Source organism: Ursus maritimus, unplaced genomic scaffold, assembly GCF_017311325.1.
Source record: "Ursus maritimus isolate PB19 unplaced genomic scaffold, ASM1731132v1 scaffold_19, whole genome shotgun sequence".
Lineage (NCBI taxonomy): Eukaryota > Metazoa > Chordata > Mammalia > Carnivora > Ursidae > Ursus > Ursus maritimus.
In genome coordinates, this window is record NW_024424341.1 from 22,738,174 (window position 1) to 22,761,397 (window position 23,224).

The window sequence follows — 23,224 nt, forward strand, 5'->3', positions numbered from 1 at the left end:
GCCAATGATTCACATGGCTCTCTCCTCACTCCCATATCCAACCGCTGACTGGACACCTCCTTTTGAATAGCCAAGGTGTTTCAAACTCAGCATGCCCAAAATCAAACTCAGTATCCCAAAACCTATTTCTCCTCTAGGCCTCTTGAGGTTACCAACTACCCAGCCATACAATGGCCTCATCCTTCACTTTTTCCTCTGTCCTCTCATCCCAGCCACCAGAATCCTCTCAATTAAATGCCCTAAATATTTCTAAATTCTGTCCACTCCTTTTTATCCCCATGGGTACCAATTAGATCGAGGACATGTTGACTTCTCACAGAGACACTAAAACTGCCCCCTCACAGGCTTCCTGCCTCTGGTCTTACCCTTCTTCCATCCATTTTCCATGGTTCATCAGAGTAATTTCTAAAATACCACCACACAGGCTTCCTTTTCTCCTAGGGAAAAGTCCAGGCCCCTCAGCCTGGGCACAAAGCCAGCCTCACGTATGCCACCTAACTTCTTGTCCTGGACTGGAGTCTTACCGAATCTTCCCGGGCTTGCTTGCCCCTGGTGGTACACCCTTCCCACCTCATCTCACCTGAATAGGCTTCAACCCAGACATCACATTCTTCAGGAGCTTGCTCCTCCGCTATGCTTCTGTCGCAGGAACCTGCACTTCCCCATTGCCCTTGCTGATTTATTTTGTATTCTCCAATAAGTGTATATATATTACCATAAGCATTTGCTGACTATTCTACCTAGGTAACAGGCACCACCCAAAAATTTGAGTATGAAAGTACCATGTTTAATGCAGGGGCACCTGGGTGGCGCAGTCAGTTAATCACACAACTTTTGATTTCGATTCAGGTCATGATCTCAGGGTCCTGATATCAAGCCAGCGTTGGGTTCAGTGCTCAGTAGGGAGTCTGCTTCTCTCCTTCTCCCTCTTTCTGCTCACACACTTCTCTCTCAAATCAAAAAAATAAATCTTTTTTAAAAAGTACCATGTTTAATGCAGAAAAAGCCTGGACGCACAAAGTACCCCCATATACCCTACAAAGCACAGTGTTTTAGAATGCACTTTTACACTGGGACACCATTTAAGGAATAAAATGGAAGCCTGAACACAGGACAATATAGGGAGGGAGAGCTGAGGCTGGACTGGTTGAGGAGGCAAGCAAGTTAAATCCACTGGGGCCAGAGGGAGCCGTTAGAAATGTGGCTGAAGAGGGGCACCTGGCTGGCTCAGTCAGTGGAGCGTGCAACTCTTGATCTTGGGTTGTCAGTTCGAGCCCCACATTGGGTGTAGAGATTACTTAAAAATAAAATCTTAAAAAATGAGGCTGAAGAGGTGAGTGGGGGCTTGTCATAGGGCCTTGTGGAGTGGCTGTGGGGTTTGGAATTTACCCCCAGGGCACTGGAGATCCATCTGTGGGCTTGAAGCAGGGGAATTCTGTGATCACATTTGGTCTCTGGAAAGGTCATTCTAGCAGTTGTGTGGAGAGAGGAGGCAGGAAACAGTGAGGCATCTGAAGGCATAGTTAGGAGAAATTATAGCGGCCTGGGCCAGATGGAAGCAGCGGGGATGGAGAGGTTAGTGAAGAGATGTTCCAAAAGCAGAATGGAAAAACAGTTTGGTGATGATAGGATGTGGGAGGTGAGAGAGTGAAGCCCAACTTTCTGGCCTGGTGATGGCTGAATGGTGATATCTTTCACTAAAAAGGGAGAGCCCTTATAACAGACGCAGGTTGGGAGGTGAGTAACAAGGCCGGTAAGGTGACCTGGGAGCCTTCCAGGGGGAAGTAACCAGAAAGAAGCTGGAAATGTAGATCTGGGGCAAGAAGAGGAGAGCATGGGCTGGAGGCAGAAGCTTAAAAGTCATCCTTGCTTTCCTGTTAGGTCTTACACGACTACTGTGATGTTCAGTGATCAATCTTTTCCCCCCACACCTGCAGTCATACCTTATACTTGCCTCTCCATCCTTGACTTTTAGCTACTAATGCTTATGAAGTTTAGTCTGGCCTCTACAGGCTAAGACATAATATAAAGCACTTAAGGGCGAGGGACAGCATCTCTCTCCGGTATTACCCAGCATGGGCATTGATCTGTATCTCAAGCAGTTACTCAGAACATACTTCTAGATTAAAAATTCATCAGTCCAAACACTTCTGCTATCTGTCTTCCAAATGCCTGAAAGTCCCACCATTTCCTCCTCTAAACAAATCCCATAATATTTAGGGATGTGGGAGAGCATGGGGGGAGCAGAGAGGCACAGAGCCTGCCTGATAGACCTCCTTTCCCCTACCTCTTGCCCTTCCAAAGCAAACTCTGAGCTAAAGCATCATCTCTAGAGGATCCCTGTAAAAACGGAAATGATATCTGACAGTGAGAACTCTGAGCAGCCACTGAAAGAACTGGAAGAGAGGGGGTGGGGCTGGAAGATCCAAGCCCTCATTCTGGTTTTTCCAACAATTACTGGACGACCCTGAGCAAGTCACATCATTTCTTGAGTTTAGGACAAAACTGTGTCTGGCTCTTCAAAGAGAGCTGTGAACATCAACTGAAAGGGCAGACATGAAGATGTTTTGCAAAATGAAAGAGGTACAGATGAGATGGATTATTAAAAGATGGATCGATGCATGCCTGAAAAATGCAGGTAAGAGCACAGAAAACAAAAGAGCACATCCCCCAATGTGGGATGTAGGTCTAGGTAAAGTCCTTTAGACTCTAGAAAGCAGTAATTTGAGCTAAGAGGTAAAAATAAACGTGGCATTTTACAGGGGTCTGAAGAAGGTAGACATCAGTAAAGAAAAAATCCTTGTGGTCTGGGTAGAAAATGATATGAAACGGCAGGTCTTTAAAATGTTAGGAGAAAGTGGTTGCCCTTGACACTGAAAACTTTCCAAATGTCTTATAAGGTTTAGTGTCCGAAGGAGGAGGAGGAGGAGGAAGAGAGGGAGGAGGAGAAGAAGGAGAAGGAGAGGAAAAGGTGGTGGAGGAGGAGGAGAGGAAGAGGAAGAAGAAGAAGAAAGGATTAGTGTCACAACTATATACCCTAGTCCAATGGTGTAGAATGACTTGCTGTCCCCCAACATTCCATTCTTGTGCCCTTTTATGCTGATTATGGCTCTTTTCACCTTACATGCCTTTGCCTTGCTTTTTAATGCCTTCTGATCTTTTACCACCCGGTTGAAATGAGATACTCCTAGAGAATGATTTACTCCTTTATCTGTGAATCCACTTCTCCCCATTATAACCATTATCGCAATAATTGTTTTTTTGTTTTGTTTTGTTTTGTTTTTTAACCAGTCTACCAGTTAAACTTTGAGTTCAAGGACAGGAAACACATTTTGGGTCACTTTTATATCACCAGTGCCTAGAACAGCAGGTACTCAATAAATGTTTGCTAAATTGGATTATATCTCACATAATAGATACAGATACAACAGGGGTATTCAGGTGTAACTTTAGGTCTTTCCCCAAAGTGGGCAGGAAGATTCCAGCCCATTATTACTTAGAAAATCAACACCTCTCCTCCATTGTTGGTTTTCTTGCTTAAAGAGTTTAAAAAAAATAAATGATCGTAATAATTGCAGACTGTACGTGGGGCAACAGGGGGGACCAAGGAAGATCTTGGAAATAGAATTGTTTCCTTAGAATTACAGCATAAAGTACACCTTTCCCAGAAAGAATGGGCTCCCAGGCCCAGGAAAGCCTAGTCAGTAACCGATTCTGTTAATGAATCTAGAAAGACCATGTGCACCACAAGGACGATTTGGGAGTGAAGGCAGGTAACAAGAAGCATAACAATAAAATAATAATAGTTTACATTTTTTGTACGATTACTGGTGTCCAGAATTAAGCCAAGAGCTTTACTTGCATTTTCTTGTTTAATCCTGTATGAAGTACAATTATCATCCTATCTTACAGAGAAGAAATCTGCAGTTGTTATAATTCACCTAAGATCACACAACTAATAAAGAGCCAAGATAAGACTCAAATCCTGGACAATCTGACTCAAGCATCCAGAAAAGGTGATATTAAACATTTAAGTTATATAATTTACATCTCTTAATCTAATTAACTGCTCAGCAAGCTTTCTAGTAATTTGGCTTCCCAGGAGGCTCTCCTGTAGGGAAGGAGCATGCCTTTTGCCAGCACAAGGACACTGGTCCACTTGCCAGTTAGTAAAGCAGCACTCTGCTTATCCATCAAGCTTCTGTGAACTTGACAAATCCCTAAGGAAGGAATATACTCTTAAGATACAGACTACATTTCTAGTCCTGCCTGTGAGGCTGAGGACCAGATCCTGGAAGGTGGTGGCTTCACTAATGCCATGTAGTAAGCCGACAGCCCCAGCTGATAACGCCCTTAACTCCTGTGGACTACAAACCTTAGAGAGAGTTCATGAGAAGAATTCTTCCTTAAATCACAGAGTGGTTTTAAATCACCACAGTTCTCATTGGTGAGGTAGTCTGGAGAAGTACTGCAGGGAACAAATCTGTCCTTATTTTTATCATCCCAGTGGTTTCACAGGCTCTCATCATACTGCTTTTCCCTCTCCGCGTGTTCTGTCCAGCCTGAAACATCCTATTCTTTTGGTTTGGCTCTCCATTTCTTGGTCTTTGGAGTCAATTCCATGAAGTAGGACATATCCCTGTTTCCTACAAAGAGAAGAAAACATTTCCTCTTGTTCCTTTTTAGTGATCCTCAGCATTTTCTCAGCCCTGGGTCAGAATAGCCCCTGGGATCTTTGTCTTCAGAAAGCAGGCTCCACAGCCACTTGGACCCCACTCTTGGCTTCTAACTGATGCCTCAGAGGTCATACAATTGATATAGTTTTAATTTTATTTTTTAAAAGATTTATTTATTAGAGAGAGAGTGCAAGCACGCATGAAGAGGGGCAGAGAGAGAATCTTCAAGCAGACTTTCCACTGAGCACTAAGCATAGAGCCCCATGCAGGCTTGATCTCTTGACCCACGAGATCATCACCTGAGTGGAAACCAAGAGTCAGATGCCCAACCGACTGAGCCACCCAGGCACCCCTAAAGATTTTATTTTCAAGTAATCTCTACACCCAATGTGGGGCTCCAACTTATAACCCTGAGGTCAAGAGTCACACGCTCTACTCACTAAGCCACCCAGGCACCCTTGATATAGTTGTTATATAGTTTTCTCAGGCTGCTATAACAAAAATACCACTGACTAGGTGGCTTATAAACAACAGATTTATTGCTCACAGTTCTGGAGGCTGGGTAGTCCAAGATCAAGGTGCCAACATGGTTGCAATCTGATGAAGGCCCTCTTCTTGATTCATAGCCGTTGCCTTCTGGCTGTGTCCTTAACATGGTGGAAGGGACTAGCGATCTCTGTGAAGCCTCTTTTAAAAGGCATTTATCCTATTTATGAGGGTTCCACCCTCATGACTTAGATACCTCCTAAAGGTCCCACCTTACTAATACCATCACATCAAGTATTAGGATTTCAACACAGGAATTTTCAGAGGGACACAAATATTCAGACCATAGCAGCTCTAAATACCATTATAAATATAGTTGAAGTTTTTTCTATCTAAATTCAATGACTTATATTTGCCCATATTAAAGCTTTAGAAGACATTCTTATAGCTTACTCTTAAAGATAAGGAAGATGGTTTGAGGTAAAGTCCTACAGAAAGTTTATTAATCAAGTTATTAAAATTCCCAGAAAGAAAAAGAAGCTAAGAATTTAAGCACAAGGGGCGCCTGGGTGGCACAGCGGTTAAGCGTCTGCCTTCGGCTCAGGGCGTGATCCCGGCGTTATAGGATCGAGCCCCACATCAGGCTCCTCCTCTATGAACCTGCTTCTTCCTCTCTCACTCCCCCTGCTTGTGTTCCCTCTCTCACTGGCTATCTCTATCTCTGTCAAATAAATAAATAAAATCTTAAAAAAAAAAAAAAAGAATTTAAGCGCAAGCAGCCTTGTTGTTCCTAGTACATAGTTTCTAGGTATACCAGGAGGTGTTTGGGGTGGAGGGCTGAAGAAAATGCAAGATGCAAATATTCCAGAGGTATCTGGTAATTTCCCCTAAGTTTGCCTTTTCTTTATTTTTGAGTCCTGAGGAATACATGAGACAAAAGGGATCATTGGTTTGTAGAAAAAGAGGTTACATGTAAATCTTTCAAATATTCACACATTTCTAGAATATTAAGTAAGTGATTAATAAGACAAGTACCTCAGACTAGGAACCAGAAAACTTGGGCCCTGGTTTTGAGAAACCAAATTATCTCTTTTCCGCATGTCTGTACCCAAGCAGCTGAATGTTGCTGGAAAAAAACCACATACTGGGCCAACTGGTTTAACTTTTAAGTTCATGATCACAAACTTCAAATGGGTACCCAATGCTGCCAAAGGAGTCCTACTAGGAAAAGTTATAAGCCTGCTCCCCCCTACCCTCACCAGCATTTGCATCGATCTTCACCTTTATTATCACCTTTATTATCTTCACCTAATTATCACAATGGAAACACCCTGTTCCTATCCAAGGTCAATCCTCCCAGTTTCCTTATATCCTTTCATGGATTTCACTCCTATATAGGTCAAGCAAGCCTTCTCTCTCCTGTATCACGCCCAATGGCACATAAGCATGCTCCAGAACCCTACCACGTTTTAAAACATCTCCTCCCTTGACCCGGTATCTTTCCACAGTTATCCCTAAATTTCTTTGCTCCCTCCCTTCACAGCCAAACTTCTCATGTGCCTGTGTGTGCTCTATTTCCTTACTTTTCCATTCATTCTCAACTCATACTAGTGAGGTCCAAATCTCTTGATTTACCAATATGAATCAAGCCAAATTCGCCAACGATATTCTCTACTAAATTCCAAGATGGCCAATCCAACAGCCATGTCTCCGGCCCAAGTTGACCTCTCAGCAGCACTAGACACAGTTGACACCTCCCCCCTACCAGAAATCTTCTCTGCCCTTGGATTCCAAATTCAACACGCTTGTGGATTTCTTTTTGTCTTCCTGGCTGCCCCCTTTCAGTTTCCTTCTCTGTTATCCTATTTCTAAATGCTGGAGTGTCTAGAATCTGGCCTTGGAATTTCTCTTCACTNNNNCCTCCAAGTGACAGCCCACACATATGGTTTAATCAGCTCATGCAGTTTAAAAACACCTGATTGAGTTGCTAACACCTAAATACCTTCAGATTTTACATTACAAAAATCTAGATTTCTGATTCCCTTTTCCAACAAAACCCCCAGAAAATCTTGTCAGTATTGGGCTGGCATCCTCATAATGGAACAATCGGCCGAAGGGAGCAGAAACTTGTCTCCTTGATGCGGGGTCCGTTTGTTATCCGTGACATCTAAGGTATGGGAGTTCAGAATACAGTCCTGAGTCAGATTCCCGTTAACTACCAAAGGTTCTCCTGCCTAGGTCACCAGAACATCTTCCTGTCTGTGGTCGGTGAACTTCATTGCTGGTTGGGTGGAATCCGCAGGTGCATCCTGGGAGGGGGAGGTATGACCACACTGTAAGGGGCTGAAGGGCGCCGCCCACAGAGAACTTAGATCTCGAGCAAAGACAAAAAATGTACGTTTTAAAATACAGCACTATATCACGCCAAATAAGAAAGTCCTTTTGGCAGAAGACCGCTATGGTCGCGTATAGGCATCAGATCTGGTCTTCTGTTGGCCTTTCTTGGCTGAAGTGGCCTGGTGACACCAAGGGGAAACCCATGCCCTCTTCTCTTGCACCGGTTTTAGGAGGCGGAGAGATCCCTTAAAAGCCGCTGGGCAAGGACAGCCCTTCTCGCCCTCGCTCGCGGGCGCTGTACAGTTCCGAGGAGCTGGGAGTGTACGGGGACCAGCCCGGCCTTAACGTGGTGGCGGGCTGCGGCGGGCAGCTGGGAGGGAGGGTCCGGCCCGGCTTGGGCGGAGAATTGGGCGGGGCCCGGCCCAAGAACCGCCTCGGCCCCACCGCCTAGCCCCGCGCGCGCTTCCTCCAAACTCCCTCCCACCCCCAACCCCCCTTTACGGGTTCAGGGCGGGAGACTGCGGCAAGGGAACCAGGTCAAACAAGCCTGGGATCCTGTACCGCCCAGAGGTGGTGGCCTCCGCCCAGGAAGCCCCACCCAGCGGGAGCCCGGACGTCGCGGCGCCCGCAGAGCCCACGCGCGATCGGGCGAGGGCGCGGGAGGGCGCGGGAGGGCGCGTGCGGCGTGACGCGACTCGCGGCGCGTCCCGTGACGCCATCGCGCCCGCTTTTGAAAGTTGGCGCTCGGGGCCGCCTCCCATGCTGCCCTGCGCCAACCCCTCCCCTCACCTTTCCTCCCCCGCCCTCCACTCGTCGCCCGGCCGGCCCCCCCCCACCCGTCCCTTCCCTTATCAGCACCCGCGGCCCCGGCAGCGCCGACGCAGGCGCACTGCACCGCGCCGCCGCCATTTTGTGTCCGAGCCTGTGGAGCGATTAAACCGTGCGCGGAGCTGCTTCTTTGGCGGCAGCGGCGGTGGCGGTAGCCGGTGCGGGTGCGCGGAGCTGGCCGGGGACGCCGGGTGGCCGGAGCGGTGGAGCGGCGGCGGAGCGGGCGCTGCAGGGGGTGTGGCGCGGAGGTAAGGGGGCCCGGGGTGGAGGAGGTTTCGCGGGCCGCCTCTAGGTGTCACGATGGGGCCGCTCCGGTCGGCGCTGGCTGCAGCCCGGCGCCAGCGCCGCCGCCGGGGGGTGTTTGTCTCCCTCTACCGTCCCTGCTGCGGCGCGGCCGCCGCCATTGCCCGTCGCCGCCGCGGCCCGGCCGCCCCCCCCCACACCCGCCCGCTAGGCCTCTGTCCTGGCGGCGCGCTAGGCCTCCGGCGGCCGCGGCGGCAACAGAGGCCCGCGCGCCGGCGACTCCATTTTCCTTCCTTTGTCTCTGCCCTCGAGGCCGGCTCTTGGCCCGACTGATTGCCCGGCCGCGGCCCGCCCTCTGCCCTCCGCCCCTCCCGCGGCGGGTGGCCGCAGCCGAAAGGCGATCTCTGCGTCCCGGCTCCCGCGCCCGCCTTGCTCTAGGGTCCCGACCCACTGCCGCCGCGGGCGCAGCCGGTTTCCGTGTGGTATGGGTGTCGGGCCCTGGCCGACGCCTCTCGGGCTGCCCCTCCTCCAGCCTGCCCGGTCCCCGGAACCTACCCGGCCGCTCTGCGAGCGTACCCCTGCCGCTCGGCTGCTCGGCGGTCGCTCCCAGTCCGCACGCCACCGCCGCTGGTCTCCGTCTCCGCCGAGTGGCGCAGGCGGCGCTGCTGCGGCTGCGAGCAGAGGGACCCCAGAGCTGCCGAGAGCTCCCTCTGCAAGGCTGGCTGAGCTGCTCGCGCCTCGACGCTGCCTGAGCGGGCGGGGGGACGCGCGCTCGCCGCCCCCGCCGGGCCCGGCTGCGCCCCCAAACTCGCGGCCAGGCTCCTCGCTGGACGTGACCTGTGCGGTCCCCACGGTGGGCGGAAGAGACTCGAGTTCCGCACCAAGTAGTTTTTCTACAGCCAGGGTCGGACTCCCCCTGTAGTGATAGCCTGACTGTGCGATAAGAGATCTCAAAGGGATCAAAACTTAATTTCATTCAGATCTCAAGTGACGTGACAAATTCCTGAATTCGGGATTATGGGCTGGCTAGATTGGTTCAGGCGACCCTTGAGTTTCCTTCCCGCTTTAAAATGTCCTGACACTAACTTAGCACAGTATTTAGTACCTGATGCTTTAGGGCTAGGCGAAGGCAATTCTGCCCCGGGATTGTGCAACCCGATCTAAAGCGCCAGTAGGGCAGAATGAATTTATTCTTGACTCCACTGGTAATTTGCCCATACGCTGAAATATGAGGGTTGATGTTGTAATTGAATCCTGGGTCACTAGTTGCAGTTGGTTTATAAATATCTACGCCTAATGTAACTACTCTTTAGTAGCTGACTTCCTGTAGCCCCGAGTTCAGCATTAAGTAAACATTCGCATACGTAGTCTTCATGCTTTGAGTTTAAATCAACTAAGAAAGTTAAAAATCTACGTCCCCTGTAGGCGGCAAAAGAAGTTTAACAGGGCATGTATATTAAATTTACTGTCCTTAATTGTCTTCTTGAATGATTAAAAAGCTTCCTGTTGAATTGCCATAGTTTTCTCTTTTTTTGTTTTCCTGAAATGTACTAGTACTTTAATAAAGTATGGTGCAGTAGTTGATGTGTCAACTCGGGTTGCTTTGGAGAAAAGAAGGACTTAGATTAACTTTTTTTTTTTTTTTTTTAAAGAAAAACTATGTTAAGCTTATGAGGAAATTAAAACAGGCTGGTGCTAAGCAAAGTTTTCGGGTCTGCTGTGTGTATCTCAGTTTGTTGGATTTTGCAGGAATCTGCCTCTGTAGGAGAGTCTTTCAACATCTCTTTTTTGAACCCTACAAAACGTTCCTTCTTCCCCTCCTCTCCAGTAAAAGTATAATTGCACTAACACATGCAGTACTGCTGATGAAGTGTCAGGTTTGGGAATAGAACTGTGCTTAATTGTCTAATAAATTTGTCCATTTGTGTAATTTTTTGCATTCTCGGGATTTTTGGTTTTATTTTCCTTTTGACATTGTGGATGGCAGGTGGTCTGTTTTGCTTATAAAAATAAGCTCCATGTGGGTTAAAGATTAAAATCCAGAAGATCTGTAATTGATCCAGGAGTAAAGTTTATTTTCCATGATGAGTGTTGTGCTCTACAGACCATATTTTGTTTCTTCATTTAGTTCTGCCCTATGTATCATCACCTTCTTGGTCTGCCATATCATTTACACTGTTTTAACGGTATAGACTTTGTCTGCAGAGTTGCTATTCTTTGAGATTTCCTGTATGCCAGGATTCATACTTTATTGGAAAATGAAATCTACAGAGAATAAATTGAGGATATAAGGTTACCCAAAGGAACTTATTACTTAAATGAGTAACATGAGGAAGATTCCAACAGGAATGTTTGCCCACTTAAGAAAATACTGCTTATTCAAGAGGAATTGTAAAAGTCATCCTTAGGGGTCTGTGCAGCCAACATAAGAAAATTTAGAAGTAGTAAAATTCCAATTCTAAGAGCTTTAGGATTTTGCTTTAAACACACAAAATGAGGGAGTTCTTTGGGAGTATAGAGGCCACCTGTGGCTGACTAGGGCTCCAAGGAGGAGTCCCTGTGGCAGAGCCTTGCACAGTGGTGCCTGCTGGCAAAGTCTCCTTTAGAGACTTCTTGTTTTTTGTTTTTTTTTGCTTTAGGGATGCTGCTGGCATCAGATTCACTCCCCCTCATCCACTTTATAGCCTCCATTTTATTTTTTAAAACCAGAAGTTTAGTTGATCATCTATCTACCTTATTTACCTTTCTTGGTCCCAGATGACTTCAGGCTCTTTTGCTAGAAATTAGGTCCCTCTTCAAACAACTAAAATTTGTCATAATTTAATACTTTGAGAAAGAGCATACAGGTTTGGAAAGAACAATAATGGCAAATAATGTATAACCTTGAAGACCCTAGTTTGCAATTGGATGTGTGGATTTGGCATACCATATTTGTTTTTCTAAACATCCCTAAACTTTATCTGGTCACTATCTTCAAGTCTTCCCTGGCACTATCTCTGTGCATTTTCTTAGTGATTAGTATTTGAGTGCAAAGATGGGACGTTGCATATAGACTGCTAATATATACACCAAGAATAGTGGTTTTCCCATACTCGATCTTCATTTTTAGTCACCCTTAGAACGTTGAGGTACGTAAAATCTCATCTCCTTTGAGGCATGCTAGTAACAATATATGGACTCCAATACAGAAGTGTTTCTTGAAATAGATAGACTAATCCTTAATTCCAGTTGTAAATTGCCTCAGCAGAGAAGACTTATTTAGCTTCATCTAAGAAAGTATTATATCAGCTTGGTTTTATGGGTTTTAGTTAATTATGAGATAGATTCCCTCGTAGCTTTACCTTATATGCCAAATTCTTTGGAAACCCTTAATTCAAATTTAGCACTTTCATTTCACTTAGGAATGTCTTTTTTTTTTCTTTCCTTCCTTCCTCCCTTCCTTCTTTCCTTAGTTCCACTCTACTATTGCCTGAAGCTTGGAACTTGACAGTTCATTTATTTGTAATTCAGGGAGAAAATTGTCGGGGAACAAAGTATTTAATTGCTGTGCTTCTAGGAATTTCAAGTCAGTGAAAGCTTCTCCATAGTTATCTTATTAAACTAAAAAAGAGAGTCTTGTGGTGTAAACTAAATCAGTAAAGCCACTACTTACTGAAGATAAGGAAATATACTGCAAAAGGACTATTACTATATCTATAAGAATTAATTTTTCGTCAGCTCGGATATTGCTTGCAAGATCATAATGGGGTACTATTTTTTAAAGATTTGATTTTTTTTTTTTTTAAGTACGCTTTATACCCAGCTTGGGGATCAAACCCACAACCCTGAGATCAAGAGTCATGTGCTCCACCAGACTGAACCAGCTAGGCACCCCACTGGGGTACTGTTTTGATGATTACAGATCCTTTATATATTAAGCAAATGTCTAAAAAAATCCGAGTGTTTTATTATTGGCTTGATAGAATTTATGGAATGCCTCATTTAGTAATGTGATCTATTAACAACTATATTGTTTCTTAACCAGTTTTATCAGTTTGCCCTCATTTTGCTTTTCATCTTATATGTGCATTTGTGTATATTTGGTGTTCATAAAATTATTTGTGTTTCTGTTTTAGAATGATCACAGATCTGGAGCCAAAGAACAAGATGCACTAGTGGGCAGATTGCTAACGAGGGGCTTGAGAGTTGTTTTCCCTCCTCAAACTGACTTTGCAGTCACGGAGAGGTAAATGTTCTTTTCATTTCTTAGTCTTGCAAATGGGAGTTGTAAATCCTTTCTGGGGTTGGAGGATTTTTGCTATATTGTTCTTGGGTATAGGAGATGCAGGACAGTGGGTGATTGAGGGTATACAGGTGTTATAGTCAGAGTCCTTGGTTTGGAACTGCACTGTCATATACTGGCTTGGTGACACTGAGCAAGTTACTTAACAGTTCTACTCCTATGATCCCCATTTGTGAGAGAACAACACCAATTATAGAGACTTTTCTCCAGGTTGATGAGAATGTGTGTAAAGCATTAAGTACCATTCTGAGTGTGTATATAAAAAGACCCCAGGAAATGGTTGTTTTTCTGCAAAAACACTTGGAATGTATTTTTTTACTATTTTTGACTATTGGCAAATGACCTCAAAAGTCCACGGCCTGTTGCAATTTGACATTTTGATGGAATCCTGTTCTTGGGGGAACGGATCTTAGATAAAGGTGTCTTAGTTAACTTGAGTTAGCCTAGCTGATGACCCATTTTTGCATCAGTTACAGTCATTATGAATAACTTCTAAAAAACATTTTAAAGTGTCACTTAAAATTTACTGTAGCCTACAATTTCTGTTATAAAATATAATGGACCTTCTAGGGAAGTTGAAACAGGCCTTATCAATGTTGAGATCTACCAGGTTTTGGAATCTCATAAACAAAGTAGGTTTCTGGGTAGGAAAATTATCTCCTCTCAGGCTATCAGAAGGCACATCTTTCTCATCCCCTAGAAAATGTGAAAATGTTTTTAAAATGTGAAAATAGTTTAATTGCACTTGTGTAACGGCAAAAAAGAGAGGTGGGAATTAGAAATGCTGACATTAGATAAGCTTGTGTGAATGAATCATCTAAGTGACGACTACTAAGATTTTTCTTACAAACTGTGCCCGGAGCAGTAGAGAGGAGGAAGGGAACAGGAGTGAAAGTTCTATTCTTCACATCTCTATTTTCCATGGGCAGCTTGGTACATTGATAGATGGGAAGGACAAGGTCTGTGTGCTAGTATTCTGTCACTCCAGAAATAATTTATACCCTGCAGGTTTTTTTAGGAGTGTTGGCACAGAGTACATATTAATGAGTGCTGAAAAGAATAATGATACTGATTTGAAAAGCTGTTGAGAAAACTAGCTGTAAGAGTTTGGGGAATGGGGTTGTAGGAACATGTTGGTCACTTTTTTAAGTGTTATGGCTATTTAATTGTTTAGATCCCTGTTTCTCAAACTGGGATATGAATACCCTTAGGGTACAAAGTGGTATGATTCCGGGGTACTTGAAGTCACAAGATAAACATGACCCATCTTCTTGGAGCTTCAATTGTGCTCATTGAGGGGGCGGTGAGTTAAGTAATTTGACTGGTAAGTAATTTTTAAATTTTTACATTAAAACAAATACATATTTTAGGATCAGAATGGGAACTCTGTATGACTGTCTAAGATAACACAGGTTTTCAACAAAGTGGGTCATGAGTACCTGGAAATAAGAATTGCTTTTTGTGTAGGTACTATAGCAGAAACATTTGAGAAGCAGTACCTTTGAGCTATAGAACAGCTCTACCATCCAGCTCTTTACTTTGTTCTCTGTAGTATCTTACTGTGGAATATAGATGTAAAATTGTATTGAATGGTGCTTGTTAGCTTGCATGCATGTTCCTGCACATGTCCAACGTGCACAAGAGCTCTGCACAGACTGGTAGGCAGTTATAGATGGCTGGACCAAGTCAGAAATATTAAGACCATTCCAATGACCTAAAAATTATAATTCTTGGGGCGCCTGGGTGGCGCAGTCGTTAAGCATCTGCCTTTGGCTCAGGGTGTGATCCCGGCGTTCTTGGATCGAGTCCCACATCGGGTCCTCCGCTGGGAGCCTGCTTCTTCCTCTCCCACTCCCCTGCTTTGTTCCCTCTCTCGCTGGCTATCTCTCTGTCACATAAATAAATAAAATCTTAAAAAAAAAATTACAATTCTTAAGTAAAGCAGTGAGCAAAATCAGATCTAAAATTGTAAATTCTACAAAAGAGAATTTTGAAAGCAAACGTCACATTAATTCAAGCATAATTAACAGTTTATACTGGTTTTGTTACGCTCCCCCCGTTGAAGTTGTGAAGTAGTCAGAGTCATAATAAAATGACTAAGTCTTAAGCTTGCAGACCTACAAGCTTAAGACCTTGTGACTACTAAGACAATTATTCAGAAGCATCTAAACTGTTTTGTGTGTTTTAGAATTACTAAGTATTGTTACTAGTGTATTGCTCTTAATATAACTGGAGCTTAAGAATTATATTTTCTGTATTGATAATATCCTTTGAATACAAGTTTTATATTTGAACCTAATTTGTTCTAGATACAATGGAGTGTACTTTCTCTGAAGCATATTTGAATTGGATCAACCGGATGTTTAGATGTGCTCTAAATATTTATTGTATTTATTGAATACTTGTAATGTGTTCATTCCATCCTTTGAACACTTGCCTTTCTACTTTGTGTCAGGCACTGCATTAGGTACTGGGGATTTGAAGATGAATAGGAAAAAGATTATTTTCAGAGGGTCTTGAGTATGGGGCAAGAGATCAGTAAATAAGTGTTATTTGTGCTCTGATAAAAGTATATTTGGAATACACGGAGGTTAGAGTTGGTGAAAGATGTTGAGAAAGGCTTTCTGGAGGAGAAACCCTGATGTAGGTATATGAGGAAATTGAAAAGGAGCATAAAATTTGATTTTAATCCTATTAGGGCACCAAGGTTTAGTCAGTGCAGCATAATAGCTGTAGGGCCTTTGGCAACTCCATTAGGGGTGACTTCCTTGTGCCTTCCTTTTCTCTTTGGTAAAATGACGGGTTTATGGCAGTTAAATGTATTGTTGGGGGAAAATATATATATTTATAACAGTAACTGTAATGTGCTATGGAGAAGTAAAGTGATGATCTTTAGACTTTAGATTAGTTGGTCATTGTATATATTTGCATTAAGCTACAGTGATGACCACCAGACTGTACAAAAATTACGATGAACCAAGTAAATTGGGACTTTGTGGATGAGAAAATTACATTAATCAAAATCTGTTGAGCAGTAGAGAAATGGATAAGTAAACAGGGCCACACCCTATGTTGGGAGTGATTGGCAACCACAAAAAGAAATTGATTGGGAATACTATTAACCAGTAAAATGCTTATGAAGTTTTTATTTAATATAGTACAAAAAAATTGTTATGGAATAAAAGTAAAGGAAAAAAACAAAAACCTGGCGTATAGCAAGAACTCAGTAAGTAATTGAATGAATGCATGCTTAGGAAAAATCTAAACACATCAAAACGCTGGTCAAAATAAAATAAAAAACTAATAGTGCAAGGGTGGCTAGGTCTGGGGTAACTTTTCCTGGTCTTCTACAGTTTGTATAACATCTTGTAGTGCAAATAGATTTTTCCCTTTTTTTTTTTTTTAAATAAAGTGGAATTACCAAAATTTGGGAATGACCATATTCAACAATGGGGAGTGATTAAATTATGAATATCTGTATAATGGGATGTCATGCAACCATTGTATTATGTATAGTAACATATTGAAAGGGAGAGATTTGAGACATATCACATAAAGCAGATTATCAAATAGTATACACAAATATGTGTGTGTATATAGGGAGGGGACTATGGATATAAACCAGAATGTTTATATAAAACCTATGGGGCGCCTGGGTGGCTCAGTCATGATCCCAAGGTCCTGGGATCAGGCCCCATGTCAGGCTCCCCGCTCATCGGGGAGTCTGTTTCTCCGTCTTCCTTTGCCCCTCCCCCTGCTCATGCTGTCTCTCTCTTGCTCACTCTCTCAAATACATAAAATCTTTAAAAAAAAAAAAAAAAACCTATAAATTTATATTCTTGATTATCTGAGTTTTCTTGTATTTGCATGTATTATATGATTTTTAAAGGGAAAAGGAATCCAATACAGTAGGAAGTAGTACTGAAGCTTTCTGAAGAGTATAATGAAATAATAAAAGGAATTTTTGTCTAGTTTACTCTGGCAGTAAAGTGTAGACTTCTTGAGTAGATTCGAACCCTTGCCAGAACCCTGTTGCAGAAGTGCAGGCAGGAGGGAGGGTACCAACAGCCATGTATCTGCCCAAGTGTTAGAAGGAATTGAGGTTGCAGAGGCAATTCTTAGAAGTTTCCTCACTTATATTTGGTCTTAAACTTTTTTTGTATCATCTGCACAATGTTTAGTTTTATTCTTTGGAAGAGTCTAATAATTGTAGAACTATACTAAAACCTGAAGAAGTCTCCCCCTCCCCCACAGAGATAAACTCTATTAACATTTCGGTGTGTTCCCCTTTGGGTTTTTTCCCTGCACTTTTGTAAATGGGCATGTACATTATAATACAGTTTGGTGTTTTTGTTTTGTTTTTGTTTTAGAGAAGGGGGGGAGGGAGAGAGAATCTCAAGCAGGCTCCACACCCAGGGCAGAGCCCATCGTGGGGCTCAATCTCAGTCTCATGACTCTGAGATCATGACCTGAGCTGAAATCAAGAGTCGGATGCTTAACCAACTGAACCACCCAGGTGCCCCCATGTAATACAGTGTTAAAGACAAAATGTAATTGTGCTGTATAAGTATTTTGTAACTACTACATTAAATAAAAACACACGGTAATATTTCAAACAGTACAAAATGTGTAGTGAAGAGTAGTGAAAAGTAATAACTTCTTTCCACCTCTGATCCCTTGGTTTTCTTCCCCAGAAATAATAAATATTAATTTTTCATATATCCTTCCAGAGTAAATTCTATACATGCATAAATATATGTGTTTGTGTATCCTTTTTTAAAAAACACAGATGGTAGCATACTATATACATAGTTCTGGACATTTGAGTTGTTTTCAGTCTTGCTGTTAAGAGAAAGATGTTCTAGTAGATATCCTTGCATACACCTCTTTGGGCACTTGTACTAGTGTATTTATAGGATGAATTCATAGAAGTTTAATTGCTTGTATATTCCTAGAAGAGGGAATGACATGTACAAAGGCCTGGAGGCAGGAGGAGAGAAGCCTAGAAAGTTCTGGCTACTGAAAACAGTTTAGTATGATTAGAGCAGAGTGTATGGGGCTGGATGCAGATCTGCTGATAGGGCCTTAAAGGACCCCATAGTCCAGGTGAAAAAGTGTAGACTTCAGCTTACAAGTTTTCACAGGGGGGGTTTCAGAACTGAAGTCTCCTTGCTGATAATAAATTTCCATCTTAGAAATCTGTGTCCAGTGTGTGAAAAATGGTGGTAAGGAAACAAGAGGGGAAGCAGGGAAACTAGTTGAGAGGCCATTGCATCAGTCCAGGCAAGATGTAATACCTGCCTGGCTTCAGGTAGGGGATCTCACCAGAAATGCTATTTGTATAGTTTTATTTGTTTCATTTTGTTAAACTAAGTTGGAATCCTGTCCTGCATCCTTTTTTGTAATCTTTCTTCATGTTACATGTTATGAACATTTTCCCCCTTAGATATTCTGTTATTTTAAATTACTAGTAATGTACTTCCTTATTGCTGATTGTTAAGTTTTCTAACCTGTTCCTTTGGGGATATGTCTCTTGGTTTTGGCCCTAGCTTTCTGCCTCTAATACTTCATCTCTCCTCTTCCCCATTCTTTGAATTATTTCTAATATAAGAGTAAATGGACTTTGAGTAAGAGCTAAGTTAATTGTACACTTGAGTGCATAGATTTTGAGATGTCTAATAACTGAATATTCAGAGTCCTTTTTTGATTCTGTTCTTGACTGTTCTCAGTAGTAGATATTTGCTGATTTCATGACTTTCAAATAAGTGTGCATCTGCATCTTAGCTAATGGCTAAGTTGATTATCCTATCAAGTATATAGCTATGGCGTTAAGCATTTTTCACAATAAATTAAATCCTCTGTTTCTTATTTTGAAGAAAGGTAGATGCCTCCCCAAAAAGAAAGGTGGCAAATAGAGTCCTGAAATGTCCTAGATTAATAAGGGCTTTTGAAGAGCAGATGTCTTGATGTTCTGTGTACAGGGAGGTAGGGGGTAGTATACAAACAGTGATTATACCTTGACTTTGAGCAGCCTTTCTAGTTTAAAACATATCCTAATGGAGGGAGGAAAGACCCAGTCTGGTAGTTCGTATCTAATGTTTGTGGTGTTTTTGCCTCACATAGATACTCCTCACTAAATTTCCTGGACTTCAAGGGTACCTGGGTGGCTCAGTAAGTTAAGCTTCTGACTCTTTTTAAGATTTTATTGATTTATTTGTCGGGGGTGGGGGGAGAGAGCGCCCACAAGCACTGGGGGTGGCAGGCAGAGGGAGAAGCAGGCTCCCCGCTGAGCAAGGAGCCCTATGTGGGACTCCATCCTAGGACCCTGGGATTATGACCTGAGCTGAAGGCAGACACTTAACCGACTGAGCCACCCAGGCATGCCTGCATCTGACTCTTGGTTTTGGCCCAGGTCATGATCTCAGGGTCCTTGCTGAGGATGGTACCTGCTTAAGATTCTCTCTCCCCCTTTTCCTCTGCCCCTCCCCCCTTAAAAAAATTTCCTGGACTTCAGATGTAAATGCCACTTAGTAGGGTGGTGTGCATTAGCCATCTTCACCTAAATAGATTTTGGAGACTTCTTCCTGGTTCTTGGTTACAGATAAGTGGACTGCGAAGCTAGGGAACTACCTTTTGCTCCATCCTTTTGTACAACTTTGCTGTGTGCACTCGTTAAAATTTCCTGTCTTTTTTAGCTGGAGGTGGGGGTACTTGTTCCCTTCTTACCTACAAGGATGAATCTAACTGATAATAAAAAGTGGAGGATGTTAAATCCAGATGAAATTTTAAATCATTTGGCAGTCTCTTCATTTTACAGAAAAGAAACCTAAGAGGCAAAGTGATTTTCCTGAGGTCATAGATGTAGGACAAGTGCTTCTGCCTCCCCCCCCCCCCCTACTGGCTCTGAATAGTCTCTGGGTTTCACAGAGTATCATACTGCATGTGGTTCTGTAGCTAATTACTAGATATATATTCAGGTTGTACATCTCTTTTGACAGAAATATAAATCTCTGTGTATCTATAGAAAAAACAGCATGAAGACTATACATTGTTACTATTCTTGAATATAGTATACCTGTGCACTGGCACACATGTTTTTAGTAAGTGTCAGAATTTTTTTTTTTAACATTGTCACCAACTTTAAAGGTTGTCCATGTCCGTAATACAATGCATTATTAGGCTCTGGCTGTCGCTAATATTAAAGCTTGGTATCCAGTACCAGCACTGTTCAGATTTTGAGCTTATTTACTTCTTTCCTTATAACTCAGGACTTGAGAATCCTTCAGTAGTTTCTCTGTGATAAGAACAAACCATCATTGGAGGTCTGTTAGCACCTATTTTTAGAATTGTCCAGTTGGACCATTGAGAGTTATAAATTAGCTCAGCCCACTGCTTTTCATTGTTTTTATAAGCTCTGGTATAACAGCTCTGGCATGGCATGGTCAGGATCATATATCATAGAGCAGGTACAAGATATTTTACATTCACAGAGATATGTATGTAACTATTCTGTAATAATAGAGGGTCCCCTGATTGCTTTCAGTATTTCTTGTGTCTCTGTTTTATTTGTATCTTTAACTTTCTACTCCTACTTAAAATTTTTTGTTGTGAATATATGTTGAGATTATAAAATAATAGTGACGTGGTTACCTCTTTAAAATAGGTTTTATCTTATATTTTTTTCTTTCTGGCCGCTTGTCAGACAGGGTCTTTGCTCCTTCTTTCCTTCTCATGTCTTTTGGGTATTTAAAAATATATAATTTTCCCTCCAGTCTCTTGGTTAAGCTCTTGTCTTTATCTCCTTCTTTCCTGTATTTGTTTCCATATTTTTAAGTAGTAACCAAATTGACAAATCACTTGCATTCATAAACTAATACTAGTTTAAACATTGTTTCTTCCATTGTTTAAACTTCTGTATGTCTCTGTTCATATACATGTATATTCTTTTTCTGTTTTTCAGATTTATATTGTTCTCTTGAGTAGCACTATTAGCTATTATCCATACTTCATGGTACTACACTATTTACTAAGAATATCTTACTCTCTGTTTTCAGTGTAACTATTGATCTTTGTTCAGAGACCTCATATTGCCATTTATTATCATTATTATGCCTTTAGTATGGGTAAGCAGTGTTGAATTTAAGCAGTTGGCTTCTGATTTAATACTGACCTTATAGGAGACTCTATTTACCACATAAAAATGGTCTTGGTTCCACCAAGTAGCCTTCATGAGTGAGTACTGGGTTATAGAGATACTCAAGAATTGGCCACATGGTCACTGAGTAACATTGCAAAACCAGGAGTTCACTCTTGTTACGTATGTCCATTTCTCTTCTTTTTACTTTTTTCCTTGTGTCATGTGCTCATTCTGTGTAGAGAGATTTTATTATTTATGGTACCCATGGAGGTAAAACTTTAGGACTTCTTTCTTGGGTAGTAGATTCCATTATTGCTTATATGGGAATCATACTAGTTTTGAGGTAGACTTTGTATATTTTTCTCTAAGTAAGCGAAAACACTTATTTGTTCTAAAGAATGAACCAGAAATTTTCATAGTAGAAAACCATGGGTATTTTGGGGCGCCTGGGTGGCGCAGTCGTTAAGCATCTGCCTTCGGTTCAGGGCGTGATCCCAGAGTCCTGGGATCGAGCCCCACATCAGGCTCCTCTGCTGGGAGCCTGCTTCTTCCTCTCCCACTCCCCCTGCTGTGTTCCCTCTCTCGCTGGCTGTCTCTCTCTGTCAAATAAATAAATAAAATCTTTAAAAAAAAAAAGAAAGAAAGAAAACCATGGGTATTTGAGTAGCTTGGATTTATGTAGACCTGTATTTAGGGTGGATAAGTATTGTATTCTAGGTCAGTCACTTCTAAGCCATGGCCAGCAGAGGTTCTATATCAGTCAGTTGGGGACCTTTATTTTTTTATTTTTTAAAGATTTTTATTTACTTATTTGACAGAGAGACAGCCAGCGAGAGAGGGAACACAAGCAGGGGGAGTGGGAGAGGAAGAAGCAGGCTCCTAGCGGAGAAGCCTGATGTGGGGCTCGATCCCAGAATGCTGGGATCACGCCCTGAGCCAAAGGCAGACGCCCAACGACTGAGCCACCCAGGCGCCCCAGTTGGGGACCTTTAAAAATAAAGTCTCTTCTACCTTAGATCTACTGAATCAGAATCTCTGGGATCCATGTATTTTAAAGCTCACTAGGTGATTCCGATACTATCCAGGTTTGGGAACCACTGCTTGGGTAGAATCTGCTCCCAAATCCATAGATACGCCCATTGCATGTTCAGTAAATTCTGTATTGTGTGTGTGTGTGTAATCTGTTCCTTTTTATGACCTACTTACTTATTCAAGTTGATAGACTTGCTATAGATCCCCAGCCTTTCTTGTATTCGCAGCAGTGAAAGACTGTAGGACTGCTCCAAAGACAGTGTAACTCTGAGCTGCTTTCAGGGATGTGAGTTTGGAGCAAAGCAAAGAGAGATGTGGTAGTTGCTGATATCGTCACCCTTGGGAGCACAAGGAGTGAGGCATTAAGTTGCTGTATGCCAGCAAAAGTGTCATTCAGACTATAGAAAAGCAGAGAGGGGCATCGTGTGCTCGGGAAGCAGCTTTGACGTGGTACTGTGGCACTAGTATGTTGTCTGTCAGATAAACTTTGTCTTCTGTTTCATGTGTAAACGTTCAATAAGTGAAATAAACAGGCTACCCTTACTGAGGAATCAGAACATGGCCTCTGAAGCCAGGTGACACTAATAAACCTGAGATGATACAGTACAGTTCCACTCAGTTATGTTGAATTTTTTTTGCACAGAATTTGTCTAATTCCATACATATTTAAGTTTCTTTTTTCCCACCTACAGTTTCCTCTTTTAGCATGTTCCTCTCTACTGTAGTTTGCCTGTCAAGGTCCATCTCATCGTTCAAGATCCAGCTTTAGCAGTTCCTCTCCTTGAAGCCCTTTTTTACCTACTTAAGCCATCCTTTGTGCCAGGGTGGTGGGAAGTATGTTAATCCCTGTTACAGCACTCATCACACTACAGTGGGCCCTTAAACAATGTGGGGTTAGGGACGCCAATGCCCCCCACCCCCCCAACCTCCAACTTGAAAATCTGGGTATTACTTTTAACTCCCAAAAAACATAGCTACTAACAGCCTACTGTTGTCCAAAAGCCTCACTAATGATCTAAACAGTTGATTAACGCATTTTATATGTTACGTATATTATATACTATGTTCTTGGCAATCATGGGAACTTGGTATTACTGTTTCTTGCGAAGAGTTTATAGTCTTCTAATGTGCTCCAGGAAATAAGTTGGGGGTTTTCAGCAGTCACTGGTCCCTTGTAAAGGACAGTAGTATATTAAAAACTTG

General features: G+C 42.7%; 1 protein-coding gene and 1 long non-coding RNA gene across 4 annotated transcripts in view; one reads left to right on the forward strand and one right to left on the reverse strand.

Moving 5' to 3' along the window:
• Window positions 1-3,860: 3,860 nt before the first annotated feature.
• LOC103673656 lies at window positions 3,861-12,114 on the reverse strand. The gene is made up of 2 exons (XR_005835612.1): window positions 9,126-12,114; window positions 3,861-4,646 (listed from the first exon to the last, which is right to left on the reverse strand). It is a non-coding gene; the product is annotated as an uncharacterized LOC103673656 (long non-coding RNA).
• CTCF (CCCTC-binding factor) overlaps window positions 8,367-23,224 on the forward strand; it is a 46,611-nt gene continuing 31,753 nt past the window's right edge. For 2 of the 3 annotated variants that reach the window (XM_040633458.1, XM_040633460.1), the window contains exons 1-3: window positions 8,367-8,575; window positions 12,686-12,795; window positions 14,064-14,176. The gene's annotated coding sequence lies outside the window, so the exon portion shown is untranslated. The remainder of the gene's footprint in view (window positions 8,576-12,685; window positions 12,796-14,063; window positions 14,177-23,224) is intronic. The other variant, XM_040633459.1, reaches the window with a different exon arrangement.